The following is a 22137-nucleotide window of genomic DNA, read 5'->3' on the forward strand; positions in this document are numbered from 1 at the left end:
CACTCTCATCAAGAGGCTCTTCAGTTCCTCTTCGCTTTCTGCCATAAGGGTGGTGTCATCTGCATATCTCAGGTTATTGATATTTCTCCTGGCAATCTTGATCCCAGCTTGTGCTTCATCTAGCCCAGCATTTCGCATGATGTAGTCTACATACATGCTATGGTTCATGGGGTCGCAAAGGGTTGTACATGACTGAGTGACTGAACTGAACTCTGCATATAAATTAAATAAGCAGGGTGACAATATACAGCCTTGACGTACTCCTTTCCCAATTTGGAACCAGTATGTTGTTCCATATCCAGTTCTAACTGATGCTTCTTGACCTGCATATAGATTTCTCAGGAGGCAGGTAAGGTGGTCTGGAATTCCTGTCTCTTTAATAATTTTCCACAGTTTGTTGTGATCCACACAGTCAAAAGGTTTGGTGTAGTCCATAAAACAGAAGTAGATGTTTTTCTGGAACTCCCTTGCATTTTTGATGATCCAAAGGATGTTCGCAATTTGATCTCTGGTTCCTCTCCCTTTTCTAAATCCAGCCTGAACACTGGGAAGTTCACAGTTCATGTACTGTTGAAGCTGGGTTGGAAAATTTTGAGTATTACTTTGCTAGTGTGTGTGATGAGTGCAATTGTGTGGTAGTTCAAACATTCTTTGGCATTGCCTTTCTTTGGGACTGGAATGAAAACTGACCTTTTCCAGTCCTGTGGCCACTGCTGAGTTTTCTAAATTTGCTGGCATATTGAGTGCAGCACTTTCAAAGCATCATCTTTTAGGACTTGAAATAGTTCAACTGGAATTCCATTGCCTCCACTAGCTTTGTTCATAGTGATCCTCCTTCCTAAGACCCACTTGACTCCACACTCCAGGATGTCTGGCTCTAGGTGAGTGATCACACCATCGTGATTATCTGGGTCATGAAGATCTTTTTTGTATAGTTCTTCTGTGTATTCTTGCCACCTCTTCTTAATATCTTCTGCTTCTGTTAGGTCCATACCATTTCTGTCCTTTTTAGAACAAATCTGATCTATATATTTATGAGTTTGTTTGTTTTTGAAGTATAGTTGACCTACAAGCCTATGTTAATTCTTGGTTCACAACGTAGTAATTCGATATTTCTATACATTTCAAAATGATCACCGTGATCAGTCTAGTTACCATTTGTAACTATACAAAGATATTATGTAACTACCAGCTGTATTCCCCTCACGACACATTTCATACCTGTGGCTCATTGATTTTGTAACTGAAAGTTCATACCTCTTAGTCTCCCTCACTTATTTTTCTCTTCCCTTCATTCATCTCCCCTCTGGCAACCACCTGTTTTTTTTCCTCTGTATCTATAACTCTGTTTCTGTTTTGTTATGCTTGACCATTTGTTTTGCTTTTTTGAATTCCACATATAAGTGAAATTCATATAGAGTTTGTTTTTTCTTGTCTGACTTATTTTACTAAGCACAACACAGCGTAGGTCCTTTGTGTTGTCACAGCTGGTAAGATTTCATTGTTTTAAGCCTTTTTCCTTTTTAAAATATGTTCCATTGAATATATAAGCCACATCTTTTATTACTGAACACTTATGTTGCTTGCATATCTTGGCAATTGTAAATAATGCTGCCATGAACATAGGGGTGCATGTATCTTTTCTAATTAGCATTTTTATTTGCTTTGTATATATACTCAGCAATAGAATTGCTGGATCATATGTTGAAAGTGAAATGAAAGTGAAAGTCACTCAGTTGTGTCTGACTCTTTGCAACCCAATGGACTATACAGCCCATGGAATTCTTCAGGCCAGAGTACTGGAGCGGGTAGCCTTTCCCTTCTCCAGAGGGTCTTCCCAACCCAGGGATTGAACCCAGGTCTCCCACATTGCAGGTAGATTCTGGACTTTCCTGGTGTCTCAGATGGTAAAGAATTTGCCTGTAATACAAGAGACCAAGGTTCAATCCCTGGGTCAGGAAGATCCCCTGGAGAAGGGAGTGGCAACCCATTCCAGTATTCTTGCCTAGAGAATTCCATAGACACAGGAGCCTGGCAGGCTATATAGTCCATGAGGTCACAGAGTCGGACATGACTGAGTGACTAACACACACACACACACTAGTTTTATTTTTAATTTTTTGAGGAATCTCCATACTGTTTTCCATAGCGGCTGCACCAATTTACATTCCCACCAAGAGTACACAAGTGTTCCCTTTTCTCCACATTCTTGCCAACACTTGTTATTATTGTCTTTTTGGTAAGAGCCATTCTTACAGGTGTAAGAATGGGGGATTGATGTAGGTTCAGTCCCTGGGTTGAGAAGATCCCCTGGAGAAGGAAATGGCAACCCACTCCAGTATTCTTGCCTGGAATATCCTATGGACAGGGGCGCCTGGTGAATTATAAGTCCACAGGGTCGCAAATAGTCAGACACAACTGAAATGACTTAGCATGATTTAAAGCAATTATTGAATAGGTATGAAGAGGAACTGAAAAGCTTCTTGATGAAAGTGAAAGTAGAGAGTGAAAAAGTTGGCTTAAAGCTCAACATTCAGAAAACGAAGATAATGGCATCTGGTACCATCACTTCATGGCAGATAAATGGGGAAACAGTGGAAACAGTGTCAGACTTTATTTTTTTGGGCTCCAAAATCACTGCAGATGTTGATTGCAGCCATGAAATTAAAAGACGCTTACTCCTTAGAAGAAAAGTTATGACCAACCTAGATAGCATATTGAAAAGCAGAGACATTACTTTGCCGACTACGGTCCATCTAGTCAAGGCTATGGTTTTTCCTGTGGTCATGTATGGATGTGAGAGTTGGACTGTGAAGAAGGCTGAGCGTTGAAGAACTGATGCTTTTGAACTGTGGTGTTGGAGAAGACTCTTGAGAGTCCCTTGGACTGCAAGGAGATCCAACCAGTCCATTCTGAAGGAGATCAGCCCTGGGATTTCTTTGCAAGGAATGATGCTAAAGCTGAAACTCCAGTACTTTGACCACCTCATGCAAAGAATTGACTCATTGGAAAAGACCCTGATGCTGGGAGGGATTAGGGGCAGGAGGAGAAGGGGACGACCGAGGATGAGATGGCTGGATGGCATCACTGACTTGATGGACGTGAGTCTGAGTGAACTCTGGGAGATGGTGATGGACAGGGAGGCCTGGCGTGCTGCGATTCATGGGGTCACAAAGAGTCGGACACGACTGAGCTACTGAACTGAACTGATAAACTTATTGCCTTTTTGTTAATTGTTTTGGGGATATTTTGTAATTCTTTTTTGTTCATTTCTTTTTTGTTATTTGTGATTTCATGACTACTTTTAGTGTTATGTTTGGTTTCTCTTTTGAGAATTAATCTATTATTTTGGTTTGTGCTTACCATGTGGTTTATATGTAGCAATCTCTATTCATATGTGATTATTTTAAGTTGGTAATCTTTTAAATTGGAACATATCTTAACAACCCTATCTAACTTTTGCCATTTTAATTACAATGTGTCTTGATGTGGTCCTTTTTGGGTTGATCCTCTTTGAGACTCTGCCTCCTGTACCTAGATAATCTGTTTCCTTTCCCAAGTTAGGAAACTCTTCAGCTATTATGTCTTCACATATATTCTCTACCCCTTTCTCTGTCTCTCCTTCTGGGACTCCTACAACACGAATGTTAGTATGCTTGATGTCATCCTAGAGGTCTCTTAAACTGTCCTCATTTTTCTTTTTCTTTTTTCGGTTCAGCTTCAATGATCTCCACTATTCTGCCTTCTAGTTCATTGGTTTGTTCCTCTGTATCATCTAATCTACTGTTGATTCCTTCTAGTGTATTTTAAAATTTCATTTATTGTATTCATCATCTTTTTTGGTTTTCCTTATATTTTCTAACTCTTTGTTTAAAAATTCTAACTTCTCATTCTGTTCATTCAGTCTTCTCTCATGGTCTTTGAGCATCTTTTTGATTATTACCTAAAGTCTTTATCCAATAGATTGTTTATCTCCAATTTACTTAGTTCTTCTGGAATTTTATCTTGTTTCTCTGTTGGGAACATACTCCTCTGTTGCCTCCTTTTGTCTAATTTACCCTTTGTACTTCTATGTATTTGTTAGGTTGGTTACGTTTCTCAGTTTTGGAGTAGTGGCCTTATGGAAGAAATGAACAGTGGACGCCCTTTTGTTTTCTAAAGACTTATGCTCAGGTGTCCTCTATGTGGGTTGCAGGGTTCCTTCTGTTGTGGTGGACTGACTACTATGCACATGCTGGTAGATGTGGCTGACTCCCATTCCAGTTAGTTGCAAGGCCTTGCCTTTTCAGAGCCTGCCAGCTACTGGTGGATGGATCCAGGTCCTAGCATGGCTGGTTGCATGTCCAGGGGAGTTCAGTTCTGGTTTTGTACTATTAGCGGGTCAGGCTGAGTAATGAGGAAGCTGGCTATGGGGCCCTGGAGGGTCCTAGGACTAGTGCTGGCCAATTGGTCTGCAGAGCCAGGTCCCAGGGCAACTGGCTACATTTCCAGGGATCTTGGAGTTACTGTTGACCCACTATGGGTGGACTGATGGGTCCAGAGTGTCCTGAAGCCTGATCATGGATGGGGGTGGGTTCAGAGTCTCTGGATTCAGGGTTTGGGGAGTCCTGGAGTTGGTGTTGACCAACAGGTAGGCAGGACCAGTGCCCATAGGGGTCCCACTGTGAGTGCCAGCCCGTTGGTGAGTGAGTCAGGCCCTGCCTGACAAACCTGGCTATATGACCTCAATGGTCCTGAGGTGGTGTCTGCACATGAGTGGGTGAGGCCAGGTCCCAGGGCCAGCGCTGAACCAGTGATGGGTGGAGCTGGGTTCTAGATTCTCTGGCTATAGAGCCCTGGTGTCTCAGAGTTGGTGTTGGCCTATAGGTAGACAGAGTGGGGCCCAGTAGGTCCCAGGGCTATTGCTCACCTCCTGGTGAGTGAGACTGGGTCTCAGGGGTAGTGTCAGCTCTCTGGTGGTTGAATCTGGGTGTTGGATCCTCTGGTGGGAAGAACTAGGTCCCAGGGCAGCAGGGGACTCAGGGCATCCTACTGCAGCTAGCTTAGTGACGGGTAGGCTATCTCCCTGCCCAGTTATCTGCTTGCTCTGGGGTGTCCCAGGACTGGTACCAGCAGTCTAGTGGATAGGGCCAGGTTCTGGCACTAATTAGCTAGCAGGAGGATTCCAAATTGTCCTCCCAGTACCAGTGTCTTCATAGTGGGATGAGCTCCTCAAAATGGGTGCTGCCAGCATCTGTGTCCTCAAGGTGAGACCCTGTAGCCTCCCACCTTTCCAGGAGGCCCTCCAAGATCAACAAGTGGGTCTGACCAAGGTTCCTTTCTAATTACTCCTTCTGCCCTGGGTCTCAGAGTTTGTGAGATTTTGTGTCTCTTTTAAGGGTTGGGTATATTTCCTGCAGCCTTCTAGCTCTCCCCAGAGTAAGCCTTATTGGCCTTCAAAGTCAAATGTTCTAGGCGCTTGTCTTCCTGGTGCAGGACCCCTAGGCTGGGGAGCCCTATGTGGACCTCAGACCTCAGAAGAACCTCTGAAGTTGTAATTATTCTATTTATGGCCATCTACCCAGGGGTTTAGGTTTTGACCACACTGTATCTCCACCCTCTTGTATGACTCATTGTGATTCCTTCTTTAGTTGTAGAAGATCTTTCCGACAGTTTTTAGGTGTTTCTCATCTATACTTGCTCTGTACTTAGTTGTAATTTGGATGTGCTGGTAAAAGGAGATGAGATCAGTATTCACTGTCTTCCTATTCCACCATCTTTTTAATTGGATGCTGAAAATAATAAATTTTATATTCCTGAGTTTATATTTTGAGTTTTTTAAAAACAGTGTTTGATTTTTTTTTCTGTCCATCAGCTTAGTTAGTTACATATCAATTTGATCCTTTCAAGGCCTATTGTTATTTTAGGACAGATCTACAGGAGTCTTTCTCTAGGACTAATTTAGCAACACTCCCAAGATATGGATATTCTTGTATCTCCACTGACTGCTCTATTGTCCAATGTATCTATACTTCAGATGGTAAAAATCAGAATGACTTCTGGCCCTGGGAATAATTTAATTTACATTCCTTTTAATTGTGTGTGTGCGTGCGCTCAGTTGTGTCCAACTCTTTGCGATGCTATGGACTGTAGCCCACAAGGCTTCTGTGTCCATGGTGTTTTCCAGCCTAGAGTACTGGAGTGGGTTGCCATTTTCTTCTCCAGGGGATCTTCCCAACCCAGGGATCAAACCCATGTCTCCTGCATTGGTAGGCAGATTCTTTATCACTCACGCCACCTGGGAAGTCCACAATCCTTTTTATCCCTCTAATAATTGGTCTTCCCCAAAAGTTACTCTTGCCCAGCTTTGTGAGGTTTTACCCTATACATGTACAAATTTGTATTCAGTCAGACTCAAAAGCAAATGCTAATTAAATTTCTGAAATCTGTTCTCTGTACAACTTCTTCGTTTTGAATATTTTGTCCCCACAAATTCTAACCTTCTTAACTTTCTTGTATAATACTTCTATGTCTCTTCAAATGAGTGAGATAGCTAGTCTTTGTTTGGATTCTTTCTCCTCGTACTGTGATTGAGAAATTACCTCCTGACAGGAAACTTTGAAATGGTAGAACCTATCTTTTTTGTTTTCCTTCTTTCAGGGATCTCAGACCTGTACTGCCTCATATCCAATGTCTGAAAATGGTTGTTTCCTGTGTTTTATGACTGCATACCCTCTTACTCATTCATGTCTGGAAGAGAGATTCCAGGAGTATATGTTTTATTTTATTGTAAGAAAAATAGGACATTAGGGAAGGTAGTTTCCTTGGGGGGGGGGTTGGGCAGAGGAGTGATGTGATTTATGATTGATATTTTCAAAATATTATTTTGATTACCTTATAGAATGGAAGTAACATAAGAGTCGAATCAGAGAAAACAGTGAAAGATATTGCAGAAATTGGAGTAAGGATTATGTTACTTTCTATCTATCTCTACAAGGATTAAATCATGTTTGCTGTAGCCGCTGACTTTCAACATCACCTAAAAGGAGTTCAGGATGAAGAGTAGAAATGAGGTACTTTGTGCTCTGGGAAAAACTGACAAAATAGGTCTTCAGAGAGTTCCATTTTATAAACCCAATTCTTGCATCGCCTCATATCTAGGAGAGCACTAAAACCCTTCATGGTGAGGTCTGCTCCAAGTGACTAGCAGTAACCTTCACAGGACTAGCAGAGACTTGCTGCAAAAATGTCTTGATTGCAGGTACTCCCCCTTCACCAAAATCATCTATTTTCTGATCTTCCCCCTGTATCTTTGGAGCAGTTTCTCAGAGCTATCTGAGATGTTGTCTTCCAGGCTATAGTCTTCATTTTGTCCCAAATATAACTTAACTCACAATTCTTACAAATTTCCTTTTTTTTTTTTAAAGTCAACAGCTAGTAGCTTTTAGGTCCAAGTTTATGCTAAGATAGATGACATAGTCTTCAGAAAACAGAACTTAGTCAAAGATTGAATGTTAAGTGTGGTTTGGAAATTTTGTGATTGGTGGAAGATGAATAGAGGATCAGATAAAGGGCAGGAGAAATCGAGAATTGTTTAAAATGATATTCTGAACATAGTGAATTTGTGATTCCTATTAGACGTTGAAGAGAAGAGGGCAAGTAGGTGGTCAAATCTGTAAGTTTCAAGTTCAAAAGAGACTGGAGATATAAACTTTACAGTTATAGACATATGGGTTTTAAAGTTATGGGAATAGAGACAGTAATCCTCAGAGGGTGAGTGGTTAAAGTCACAAAAACTCGATATTCCTTCAGGTAAGGTATGTGGTTGATTTTTTAGTTTTATTTATAAATATTTAACTTTGGAAAATGAGAGAAGGTCAAGCAGATATTGGCCTTATGTATGTGGAATGTTCAGTGCAGATCAGGTTGGTAGTAGATATGAAGCCGATGCCAATAAGTTCGGATTCCTGGGGAAATCATTCATTAGAGTGTGGAGGGCAATCATATGAACTGGTGGCTGTTACTATGAGCATGTTCCCAGGTAAATGATCAGAAAGACCAGGAAGGAAAACCCCTGTAGGTTGGATGCTTAGAAAATCTCATGAAAATGAATTCAGTTACAGCTGTTCGGTTGTTCATTTCAAATTATGTCACAGTGACAAAACAATGAGAAGAAAGACCCCATAGTGCATAAAACTTTGCCTTCTAATGCAGGGAGTGAGAGTTGGGGTGCTAAGAACCCACATGCCTTACAGCCAAGAAACCAAAATATAAAACAGAAGCAATATTGTAACAAATTCAATAAAGATTTTAAAAATGGTCCACATTAAAAAAAAAATCTAAAAAAAAAGAGCAAAAACAAGAATATAGTGCAAGTGCAGAAAGTGAAAAGTGGAAATGTTAATTGTTCAGTTGTGTCCGACTCCTTGTGACCCAATGGATCATAGCCCGCCAGTTTCCTCTGTCCATGGAATTCTCCAGAGAGGAATACTGGAGTGGGTTGCCATTGTCTTCTGCAGAAGGTTTTCCCAACTTAGATCAAACTCAGGTCTCCTGCATTGCAGGCCAATTCTTTTATCATCTGAGTCACCAGGGAGAGAGCACCCTAAGCAGGCTTGTAAACTTGTGGGTTGTGCCAAATGACTTGGGTTATGAGACAGCCTAAACTGTAGAGGGAAGAGAGCAGGGCTGTCTTTGGGAGACCATCATGGCTCCTCACTAAATAGACCTTGGTGGCTCAAGCACAGGCCGCCTCCCATGTGGGCTTCTGCGGCTGCCAGAGAGTGGGAATGATTGCAGACTTGGTTCAGACCTGCATGACTCTGCATGAGAGTGAGCTCATTGCCTGCTAGTTATGCAAAAACTTCACTCCTAGCATTGCCTTCACTATATTATTTAAATGTATTTATGAAAATATATTTTTATTATTATGCTTATAATAGATATTTATGAATAAAAAAATACAAAAAGATGCTTAACACCCACAGAATCTGTTTCTCTTTTCCACCCCCTCACCATTCTGTTTCTCTTCATATCGTCACAAAATAGAGACCTTAATTTATATTCAATTTTATACCTTTTAAAAACTAATCTCATACCACAAACACTTTCCATAGCTTTCAATCTATATTTGAATATATACTTTCCTATGGCTGTATAACATTCCATTATGGGGAAGTACTGAAGAAGGAAATGGCAACCCACTCCAGTGTTCTTGCCTGGGAAATCCCATGGACAGAGGAGCCTGGCAGGCTACAATCCATGGGTTAACAAAGAGTCAGACACAGTGACCAAACAACAACTGTGGAAGTACACATAAAAATATGTTTATGAAGGTTTTGGTTGCTTTCTTGATTTTGCCATTACAGAAGTCCTGTGATGAGCATCCTTGATGTAATTATAGATGATCTTTTGCTAGTTTCTTCACGGTAAGTGTTTAGGTTCCATTTTTTAAACAGTTTTTTTGAGAATTCTTTTTTTGAGGGGAGTATTTTTTGTTTTGTATGGATTTTCTTTTTAGGTTTTATTAGAATATCAACATTTGGAAAACACTTCAGTGGTGTTTTATAAGCCTAAAAATAATATTGAATTTACTGATTCTTTTCTAAAATCTATCTCCCTCCTGGGAAACGTATCATGTAAAATCTTTGCAAGGTTTTGGTAATCTGGAATAGATTTTATTTTTCTTAATAAGGATATTTTTCTTTTCAGAGTTTATAAGTATTTAGAAAATTTAATCAACCCATTAGTTTTAGGTCAACTTCTTTGATATATTTCCTAATTGATAAAACTTTTACTAACCTCTTTTTCTATTTTATATTAATATTTAATAAAAATTAAAATTTATAATATTTAATATTTCCTAGAGAGTAATTGAAATGAATGCCAATTTTAGTTTATTTATTTAAACTTTGAGCCAATGCTGGCTTCTTTTCCAATGCATCTGTTCTAGAGTTAGAGTCAGTTAACTGTAGAGGAAAGAGTAGTCTTTGGTGCCAGGTAGCTTTGAATCCTGGCTTTGCCACTCTGTCCTCTGTATCTCTCAGTTCACTTATCAAAGTGATAAGTATTATAGTATCTACCTCATAAATTTGGGGAGAAGAATTAAACTTGATTATTAATCCACGTAAAAACCTGTTAAGATACAATGTTCTCCCCATCTCTCTCTCTAATGCTCCCCACATACCATCTCACCAGCTCTACTGCTCACTCCTGGGTCCAGGCAACCACCATCTCTCCCCTGGACTATGAAACAGCCTCTGCAATGATCTAGCTTCCACTTTTGGCTCTACTAGTCAATTCTCGCAGCAGCCAGAGTGATTCTTTATAGGTACAAATCCCATTGTGTCACTCCTGTCATCAGTCTTCCAGTGCTTTCTCATCACATAGAGGAAAAAAGCCTCCTACATGATCTGGTCCCTGACTGCTAGGAGACTAATTCTTACCACTCCTTCTGTTCTCACTTGGCTTCACTCATACCAGACTTCTTGTTTTCAGCTACACCAAGCACATCCCCACTTGCTGTTCCTTCTGCCTATAACTTTTTCTCCTTCAATATTTGCATAGTTCTTTTGCTCTTGTCTTTTAATCACAGCCGTGAAATTAAAAGATGCTTGCTCCTTGGAAGAAAAGCTATGACCTACTTAGACAGCTTATTAAAAAGCAGAGACATTACTTTGACAACAAAGGTCTGTCTAGTCAAAGCTATGGTTTTTTCAGGGGTCATGTATGGATGTGAGAGTTGGCCTATAAAGAAAGTTGAGCACCGAAGAATTGATGCTTTTGAATTGTGGTGTTGGAGAAGACTCTTGAGAGTCCATTAGACAGCAAGGAGATCCAACCAGTCCATCCTAAAGGAGATCAGTCCTGAATATTCACTGGAAGGACTGATGTTGAAGCTGAAACTCTGATACTTTGGCCACATGATGCGAAGAACTGACTCATTGGAAAAGACCCCGATGCTGGGAAGGATTGAAGGCGGGAGAAGAAGGGGACGACAGAGGATGAGATTGTTGGATGGTATCACTGACTGAATGGACGTGCTGCTGCTGCTGCTAAGTTGCTTCAGTTGTGTCCAACTCTGTGCGACTCCGTGGACTGCAGCCCACCAGGCTCCTCTGTCCATGGGATTTTCCAGGCAAGAGTACTGGAGTGGGTTGCCATTGCCTTCTCCTCAATGGACATGACTTTGAGTAAACTCTGAGAGTTGGTGATGGACAGGGAGGCCTGGTGTGCTGTGGTCCATGGCGTTGCAAAGAATTGGACATGACTGTGCGACTGAACTGAACTTTGCTCTTGTCCTTCAGGCCTCTCACCACAAGTTACCTCCTCGTAGAGGCGTTCCCTAATCTTTCCAACTATAATATAAGAGAATCCCTTCCCATTCCCTTATTCTGCTTTTTCTCTGTAACAGTAATTGTGTAACATTTAATAAAATGTATAGATGTTTTTAAAATTTCTATCTCCCCAAGTAGAATGTAAGCTCTGTGAAGCCAAAAGACTTCAAGTTTGTCACCCCTCTAGTCTTAGGGTCCAGTACAATATCTGTCATACCGAAATGTGCTCGATTTTTTTCTGGAATAAATGAGTGAATGAACAAGTAAATCAATCACTATACTTTTTAAAAATGATATTGGGATCCAGTGTATTTTCTTGAGCAAAGTCTAGCTTAATTCCTTTCCATTTTATCTTGTTAGTCTTCCCGGGTGTGCCTTCTTTATTTTAAGAAAGCTGTTAATATGTGTATTTTAATCTTTAAACTGGAAAGTATTACTAGTTTTAATAACTTTAGTATTATCTTCCATATCAGTTGTTTTGTCATAACCATTCTGTTCTTCCAACCGGATTTTTTCTTCTTCCTAAATGAGCTGACCAGCACAGTTTGCCCTTTTCAGTTTTGACCTGATGTAAATATTACAAATGGTCATTAGAAGTACCTCAAACTCATTTATCTGAATGACAGAAGAAACAGATCAATATGTTAAGTGTCTTAATGTAAACTTACTTGGCAAATGAAGAGTTGTTGTTTAGGCTCTGAGTCATGTCTCACTCTTTTGCGACCCCACGGACTGTTTGGCCCACCAGGCTCATCTGTCTATGGGATTATCCCAGCAGGAATACAGGAGTGGTTTCCATTTCCTTCTCCAGGGGATCCTCTCAACTCAGGATTTGAACCTGTGTCTCCTATACTGGCAGCTTGGATTCCTTACTACTGAGTCACCTGGGAAGTCCAACTAAAGAGTTCAGTTCAGTTCAGTCGCTCAGTCGTGTCCGACTCTTTGCGAACCCATGAATTGCAGCACACCAGGCCTCCCTGTCCATCACCAACTCCCGGAGTTCACTCAAACTCACGTCCATCGAGTCCGTGATGCCATCCAGCCATCTCATCCTCGGTCGTCCCCTTCTCCTCCTGCCCCCAAGCCCTCCCAGCATCAGAGTCTTTTCCAGTGAGTCAACTCTTCGCATGAGTGGACAAAGTACTGGAGCTTCAGCTTTAGCATCATTCCTTCCAAAGAAATCCCAGGGTTGATCTCCTTCAGAATGGACTGGTTGGATCTCCTTGCAGTCCAAGGGACTCTCAAGAGTCTTCTCCAACACCACAGTTCAAAAGCATCAATTCTTTGGCGCTCAGCCTTCTTCACAGTCCAACTCTCACATCCATACATGACCACAGGAAAAACCATAGCCTTGACTAGATGGACCTTAGTCGGCAAAGTAATGTCTCTGCTTTTGAATATACTATCTAGGTTGCTCATAACTTTTCTTCCAAGGAGTAAGCATCTTTTAATTTCATGGCTGCAGTCACCATCTGCAGTGATTTTGGAGCCCCAAAATATAAAGTCTGACACTGTTTCTACTGTTTCCCCATCTATTTCCCATGAAGTGATGGGACCAGATGCCATGATCTTCGTTTTCTGAATGTTGAGCTTTAAGCCAACTTTTTTGCTCTCCTCTTTCACTTTCATCAAAAGGCTTTTTAGCTCATCTTCACTTTCTGCCATAAGGGTGGTGTCATCTGCATATCTGAGGTTATTGATATTTCTCCCGGCAATCTTGATTCCAGCTTGTGTTTCTTCCAGCCCGGCGTTTCTCATGATGTACTCTTCATGTAAGTTAAACAAGCAGGGTGACAATATACAGCCTTGATGTACTCCTTTTCCTATTTGGAACCAGTCTGTTATTCCATGTCCAGTTCTAACTGATGCTTCCTGACCTGCATACAGATTTCTCAAGAGGCAGGTCAGGTGGTCTGGTATTCCCATCTCTTGAAGAATTTTCCACAGTTGATTGTGATCCACCCAGTCAAAGGCTTTGGCATAGTCAATAAAGCAGAAATAGATGTTTTTCTGGAACTCTTTTGCTTTTTCCATGATCCATTGGATGTTGGCAATTTGATCTCTTGGTTCCTCTGCCTTTTCTAAAACCAGCTTGGACATCAGGGAGTTCATGGTTCATGTATTGCTGAAGTCTGGCTTGGAGAATTTTGAGCATTACTTTACTATCATGTGAGATGAGTGCAATTGTGCGGTAGTTTGAGCATTCTTTTGCATTACCTTTCTTTCGAATTGGAATGAAAACTGACCTTTTCCAGTCCTGTGGCCACTGCTGAGTTTTCCAAATTTGCTGGCATATTGAGTGCAGCACTTTCACAGCATCATCTTTCAGGATTTGAAAAGCTCAACTGGAATTCCATCACCTCCACTAGCTTTGTTCGTAGTGATGCTTTCTAAGGTCCACTTAACTTCACATTCCAAGATGTCTGGCTCTAGATTAGTGATCACACCAGCATGATTATCTGGGTCGTGAAGATCTTTTTTTGTACAGTTCTTCCGTGTATTCTTGCCACCTCTTCTTAATATCTTCTGCTTCTGTTAGGTCCAGACCATTTCTGTCCTTTATTGAGCCCATCTTTGCATGAAATATTCCCTTGGTATCTCTAATTTTCTTGAAGAGATCTCTAGTCTTTCCCATTCTGTTGTTTCCCTCTATTTCTTTGCATTGATTGCTGAAGGCTTTCTTATCTCTTCTTGCTATTCTTTGGAACTCTGTATTCAGATGCTTATATCTTTCCTTTTCTCCTTTGCTTTTCACCTCTATTCTTTTCACAGCTATTTGTAAGGCCTCCCCAGACACTTAAAAACTGTCTGATCAACTTAGAAATGAAAGCCATCCTAATGATGCTATCTTCCTGCTACCAAAATCTCTTTAAAATTAAAAGTGAATTATTTTCTCTCTTCAGCTTAAAAATCTTCAGGGGCTTCTCATCCTCTATAACAGTAGTTCTCAAACCTCCGTGCATATCAGAGTTGCTTGGAGGACTTGTTAAAATAGTTTACTTGGTTCCTGCTCAGTTTCTGATCTAGCAGGTCTAGGGGTCTGAAAATCTGCATTGCTAACAAGTTCCTAGGTAAGGCTGTTGCTGCTGGTCTGGGAACCAAACTTTGAGAACTACTGCTCTGTACGGTACAAATACCTTCACACAGTGTGCAAATTAGGTTATCATGGTAGTTAAAAGGTGTAAGAAATTCAGGCCAATCCAGCTGTACCATTCCCTAGCTATGTTACTTTAGGAAAGGTATGTTATTTCTTTTCACTGTAATTGCTTCATCTGTATAATGAGGACAAGTTTAATAGTAGTGCTTTCCTCAGAGATTTGTTGTAAGGTTCAGTTCAGTTCAGTTGCTCAGTCGTGTCCGACTCTTTGCGACCCCATGAATCGCAGCACGCCAGGCCTCCCTGCCCATCACCAACTCCTGGAGTTCACTCAGACTCATATCCATCGAGTCGGTGATGCCATCCAGCTATCTCATCCTCGGTCGTCCCCTTCTCCTCCTGCCCCCAAGCCCTCCCAGCATCAGGGTCTTTTCCAATGAGTCAACTCTTTGCATGAGGTGGCCAAAGTATTGGAGTTTCAGCTTCAGCATCAGTGTCTCCAATGAACACCCAGGACTGATCTCCTTTAGGATGGACTGGTTGGATCTCCTTGCAGTCCAGGGGACTCTCAAGAGTCTTCTCCAATACCACAGTTCAAAAGCATCAATTCTTCAGCGCTCAGCTTTCTTCACAGTCCAACTCTCACATCCATACATGACCACTGGAAAAACCATAGCCTTGACTAGAGAGACCTTTGTTGGCAAAGTAATGTCTCTGCTTTTCAATATGCTATCTAGGTTGGTCATAACTTTCTTTCCAATGAGTAAGCGTCCCTTAATTTCATGGCTGCAGTCACCATCTGCAGTGATTTTGGAGCCCCAAAATATAAAGTCTGACACTGCCTCCACTGTTTCCCCATTTATCTGCCATGAAGTGATGGGACCAGATGCCATGATCTTCGTTTTCTGAATGTTGAGCTTTAAGCCAACTTTTCACTCTCTTCTTTCACTTTCATCAGGAGGCTTTTTAGTTCCTCTTCACTTTCTGCCATAAGGGTGGTGTCATCTGCATATCTGAGGTTATTGATATTTCTCCCGGCAATCTTGATTCCAGCTTGTGCTTCTTCCGGCCCAGCGTTTCTCATGATGTACTCTGCATAGAAGTTAAATAAGCAGGGTGACAGTATACAGCCTTGATGTACTCCTTTTCCTATTTGGAACCAGTCTGTTGTTCCATGTCCAGTTCTAACTGTTGCTTCCTGACCTGCATACAGGTTTCTCAAGAGGCCAGTCAGGTGGTCTGGTATTCCCATCTCTTTCAGAATTTTCCACAGTTTATTGTGGTCCACACAGTCAAAGGCTTTGGCATGGTCAATAAAGCAGAAGTAGATATTTTTCTGGAACTCTCTTGCTTTTTCGATGATCCAGTGGATGCTGGCAATTTGATCTCTGGTTCCTCTGCCTTTTCTAAAACCAGCTTGAACATCAGGAAGTTCACGGTTCACGTATTGCTGAAGCCTGGCTTGGAGAATTTTGAGCATTGCTTTACTCGCGTGTGAGATGAGTGCAATTATGCAGTGGTTTGAGCATTCTTTGACATTACCTTTCAAAAAAAAAAAAAAAAGACATTACCTTTCTTTGGGATTGGAATGAAAACTGACCTTTTCCAGTCCTGTGGCCACTGCTGAGTTTTCCAAATTTGCTGTTGTTGTAAGGTTAAATGAGATAATACCTATAAAGGGTCATGCAGAGTAATCAGCCCCCAGATGTTAACAGTTCTGCAGGGTCCTCTAGAAAACTGTCTCTGCTTCTTCAACCTCAAAGTGCTATGTGGAGGTCTCTCAAATACACTACTCTGTTTCACTCTTTTGTTCTTTGGGTTATGGCTCTTTACTGTTTGGTATGCCTTTGCCTTCATTCTACTTGGCCTGGTAAACAATTACTCTTCCTTTAATACTAAATTCTGACATCACATCTGCTCAAAGCACCTCCTGAGGTTCTTAAATGGGGCTCGGTGTTCCTTCATGTGGACAGTCGGCTCTCTGCCTTATATTTGTATATTTGGGATGATGGCCCCGTGACAAAGACTGTCTACTTTGCTCAGTTGACCATCTCTGAGACAGACATGTTAACAGTTCATTGAGCTGTTAGAGAAATTTCAATGATAGAGAAATTTCTAGGGCCCCATGGAAGCTCAGGGGAAGGACAGTATCTCTTGCTTCCATTTACAAAAATACACAAGAGAATGACATAAACTACCAAAAACAGACTCACTAATTCCACGTTCTCTCTTTTAAACCACGTTAATTAAGCTTTTCATGTTTGTCAGTTCACTGAAGCACACCTTGTACAAGTCACCACTGTCAACCGAATTGAATCCCCATTTCCTAGTGCTTATTGTACTTGATTTACTTGATATAAACAGTCACTCAATTTCATTTGGGCTTGGGACAGTACTCTTGATTCTCCTCTTACCATATTGTCTGATCCTTCTCTGTCCTTTTGCTTCTTGCTATGGTCTGAATGCTTGTGTTCCCCCCAAATTCATATTAAAATTCACAGTTTAATTCGGGGCCTTTATGAGGTGACTGGGCCATGAAGGTGGAGCCCTTGTGAATGCGATTAGTAAAAGGACTTTCTAGCCTCTTCTGCCATGTGAGGCTATAACAAGAAATCTGTAATCTGGGAGAGGACCCTCACCCAACTCTGTTGGCACTCTGATCTGGGACTTTCAGCCTCCAGAACTGCAAGGAATGAATTTCTGTTGTTTATAAGCTACTGAATCTGTGGTTCTTTGTCATTAGCAGCCTGAGTGGCCTAAGACACTTCTCACCTTTTTAAGCTAAATGTTGGACTGCATAGATCTCAGTTCTCAGAATCCCTTTTTCTTCTTTTGACACTCATACTCTATGTATTCTTATCTGCTCCCAACCCTTTACATTTATGTACTGATGTATATATCATGGGTTTCCCAGGTAGCACAGTAGGAAAGAATCTGCCTGTCAACACAGGAGATGCAGGTTCCATCCTTGGGTTGGAAAGATCCCCTGGAGGAGGAAGTGGCAACCCACTCCAGTATTCTTGGTAGCAGTGGAGATGGTAAAAGGTTGTCTGATTCTGAATATATATTCATGTTAAAGAAGTCAAGATATGCTGGTGGATTTACTGTGGAGTGACAGAATGAGACAATTCAACAATCATTGGAAATGTCAATACTCCACTTTCAATAACATATAAAAGGTAGAAGATCAACAAGGAAACAGGACGTGAACAACATCATCAAGCAGCAGGAATTAGCAGGCATCTATAGAACGTTCCAGCTGTATTAGTTTGCTTGGATGGCCATAATAAGATGCCACAGACTGGGTGGCTTAAATAACATATGTTAATTTTCTCACAGTTCTGGAGGGAAGAAGTCTAAGATCAAGGTGCCAGAAAATTGCGGTTTCTAGTGAAACCTCCCTCCCTGGCTTGTATATGGCCACTTTCTCAGTGTCCTCAAATGGCTTTTCTTTTGTGCACACATGGACAGAAAGAGAGAATTACAATGTATCTTCATTCTTCTTATGGGTCTGCTGCTGCTAAGTCGCTTCAGTCGTGGCCGACTCTGTGTGACCCCATAGGTCTACCACCCTATCAAATCAGGGCCCCATCCTTGTGACCTTATTTAACATTAGTTATCTCCTTAAAATTTCTGTCTCCAAATATAGACACATTGGGGGTATGGCTTCAACATATGAATTTTAGCAGAACACAATTCAGTCCATAATATTACCTACTAATAGCAAAATACACATTCTTTTCACGTGCACATGAAACATTCTCCAGTGAAGATCATATTCTATGCCATAAAACAGGCCTTAATAAGTTTAATTTTTTACTGAAGCATAGCTTGTTTAAAATATTGTGTTATTTTCAGGTATACAGCAAAGTGATTCAGTTATACAAATATAATTTTTCAGATTTTTGTCCCATTATACATTACTACAAGATGTTGACTATACTACCCTCTCCATGTGTGTGTGTGTGTGAGCTCAGCTGTGTCCGACTCTTTGCCGCCCTGTGGACTGTAACCTGCCAGGCTCCTCTCTCCATGGGATGTTCCAAGAAAGAATACTGGAGTGGGTTGCCATTTCCTCCTCCAGGATGTCTTTCCAACCCAGGGATTGAACCAGCATCTCCTGAATTGGCAGGCAGATTCTTTACTACTGAGCCACCTGAGAAGCCCCATATACTTTATACTTGCCTGTTGTTGTCGTCCAGTCCTTCAATCATATCCAACTCTTTGCAACTCCATGGACTCTAGGCCATGGCTTCTCTGTCCATGGGATTTTCCAGGAAAGAATACTGGAGTGGGTTGCCATTTCCTCCTCCAGAGGGTCTTCCTGACCCAGAGATCAAACCAGCGTCTCCTGAATTGACAGGGAGATTCCTTAGCACTGAGCCACCTGGGAAGCCCCATAAACTTCCCGTTGTTGTTGTTCAGTCCCTCAGTTTTGTCCAACTCTTTGTGACCCCAGCACACCAAGCTTCTCTATCCTTCACTATCTCTGGGAGTTTGCTCAAACTCGTGTCCATTGAGTTGGTGATGCCATCCAACCATCTCATTCTTTGTCATCCCCTTCTCCTCCTGCCTTCAGTTTTTCCCAGCATCATGCTTTTTTTCCAATGAGTGGCTCTTCACATCAGGTGGCCAAAGTATTGGATCTTTAGCATCAGTTCTTCCAATGAATAGTCAGGGTTTTCCTGATTTCCTTTAAACTGACTGGTTTGATAAGGGACTCCCAAGAACTTTTTCCACCCCCACAATTTGAAAGCATAAATTCTTCATGCTCAGCCTTCTTTATGGTCTAGTGCTCATATCTGTATATGACTACTGGAGAAACCTTGCCTCAGTTCAGTTCAGTCGCTCAGTCGTGTCCGACTCTTTGAGACCCCATGAATAGCAGCACACCAGGCCTCCCTGTCCATCACCGACTCCCGGAGTTCACTCAGACTCACGTCCATTGAGTCAGTGATGCCATCCAGCTATCTCATCCTTTGTCGTCCCCTTCTCCTCCTGCCCCCAATCCCTCCCAGCATCAGGGTCTTTTCCAGTGAGTCAACTCTTCGCATGAGGTGGCCAAAGTACTGGAGTTTCAGCTTCAGCATCAGTCCCTCCAATGAACACCCAGGACTGATCTCCTTTAGGATGGACTGGTTGGATCTCCTTGCAGTCCAAGGGACTCTCAAGAGTCTTCTCCAACACCACAGTTCAAAAGCATCAATTCTTCGGCACTCAGCCTTCTTCACAGTCCTACTCTCACATCCATACATGACTACTGGAAAAACCATAGCCTTGACTAGACGGACCTTAGTTGGCAAAGTAATGTCTCTGTTTTGAATATGCTATCTAGGTTGATCATAGCTTTCTTTCCAAGGAGTAAGCATTTTTAATTTCATGGCTGCAGTCACCATCTGCAGTAATTTTGGAGCCCAAAAAAAACAAAGTCTGACACTGTTTCTACTGTTTCCCATCTATTTCCCATGAAGTGATGGGACCGGATGCCATGATCTTTGTTTTCTGAATGTTGAGCTGTAAACCAACTTTTTCACTCTCCACTTTCACTTTCATCAAGAGGCTTTTTAGTTCCTCTTCACTTTCTGCCATAAGGGTGGTGTCATCTGCATATCTGAGGTTATTGATATTTCTCCTGGCAATCTTGATTCTAGCTTGTGTTTCTTCCAGTCCAGCATTTCTCATGATGTACTCTGCATAGAAGTTAAATAAACAGGGTGACAATATACAGCCTTGACGTACTCCTTTTCCTATTTGGAACCAGTCTGTCGTTCCATGTCCGGTTCTAACTGTTGCTTTCTGACCTGCATATAGATTTCTCAAGAGGCAGGTCAGGTGGTCTGGGATTCCCATCTCTTGAAGAATTTTCCACAGTTGATTGTGATCCACCCAGTCAAAGGCTTTGGCATGGTCAATAAAGCAGAAATAGGTGTTTTTCTGGAACTCTCTTGCTTTTTCCATGATCCAGCGGATGTTGGCAATTTGATCTCTGGTTCCTCTGCCTTTTCTAAAACCAGCTTGAACATCAGGAAGTTCACGGTTCACGTATTGCTGAAGCCTGGCTTGGAGAATTTTGAGCATTACTTTACTAGCATGTGAGATGAGTGCAATTGTGCGGTAGTTTGAGCATTCATTCTTTGGCATTGCCTTTCTTTGGGATTGGAATGAAAACTGACCTTTTCCAGTCCTGTGGCCACTGCTGAGTTTTCCAGATTTGCTGGCATATTGAGTGCATCACTTTGACAGCATCATCTTTTGGGATTTGAAATAGCTCAACTGGAATTCCATCACCTCTACTAGCTTTGTTCATAGTGATGCTTTCTAAGGCCCACTTGACTTCACATTCAAGGATGTCTGGCTCTAGCTGAGTGATCACACCATTATGATTATCCGGGTCATGAAGCTCTTTTTTGTAGTTCTTCTGTGTATTCTTGCCACTTCTTAATATCTTCTGCTTCTGTTAGGTCCATACCATTTCTGTCCTTTATCGAGCCCATGTTTGCATGAAATGTTCCCTTGGTATCTCTAATTTTCTTGAAGAGATCTCTAGTCTTTCCCATTCTGTTGTTTTCCTCTATTTCTTTGCATTGATCCCTGAAGAAGGCTTTCTTATCTCTTCTTGCTATTCTTTGGAACTCTGCATTCAGATGCTTATATCTTTCCTTTTCTCCTCTGCTTTCCACCTCTCTTCTTTTCACAGCTGTTTGTAAGGCCTCCCCAGACAGCCATTTTGTTTTTTTGCATTTCTCTTCCATGGGGATGGTCTTGATCCCTGTCTCCTGTACAATGTCACGAACTTCATTCCATAGTTCATCAGGCACTCTATCTATCAGATCTATGCCCTTAAATCTATTTCTCACTTCCTCTGTGTAATCATAAGGGATTTGATTTAGGTCATACCTGAATGGTCTAGTGGTTATCCCTACTTTCTTCAATTTAAGTCTGAATTTGGTAATAAGGAGTTCATGATCTGAGCCACAGTCAGCTCCTGGTCTTGTTTTTGCTGCCTGTTTAGAGCTTCTCCATCTTTGGCTGCAAAGAATATAATCAATCTGATTTTGGTGTTGACCATCTGGTGATGTCCATGTGTAGAGTCTTCTCTTGTGTTGTTGGAAGAGGGTGTTTGCTATGACCAGTGCATTTTCTTGGCAAAACTCTATTAGTCTTTGCCCTGCTTCATTCTGCATTCCAAGGCCAAATTTGCCTGTTACTCCAGGTGTTTCTTGACTTCCTACTTTTGCATCCCAGTCCCCTATAATGAAAGAGACATCTTTTTTGAGTGTTAGTTCTAAAAGGTCTTGTAGGTCTTCATAGAACCATTCAACTTCAGCTTCTTCAGTGTTACTGGTTGGGGCATAGACTGGATTACTCTGATATTGAATGGTTTGCCTTGGAAACGAACAGAGATCATTCTGTCGTTTTTGAGATTGCATCCAAGTACTGCATTTCGGACTCTTTTGTTGACCATGATGGCTACTCCATTTCTTCTGAGGGATTCCTGCCCGCAGCAGATGATATAATGGTCATCTGAGTTAAATTCACCCATTCCAGTCCATTTTAGTTCGCTGATTCCTAGAATGTCGACGTTCACTCTTGCCATCTCTTCTTTGACCACTTCCAATTTGCCTTGATTCATGGACCTGACATTCCAGGTTCCTATGCAATATTGCTCTTTACAGCATCAGACCTTGCTTCTATCACCAGTCATATCCACAACTGGGTATTGTT

This window comes from Capricornis sumatraensis, chromosome 2 (assembly GCF_032405125.1).
Source record: "Capricornis sumatraensis isolate serow.1 chromosome 2, serow.2, whole genome shotgun sequence".
Classification (NCBI taxonomy): domain Eukaryota; kingdom Metazoa; phylum Chordata; class Mammalia; order Artiodactyla; family Bovidae; genus Capricornis; species Capricornis sumatraensis.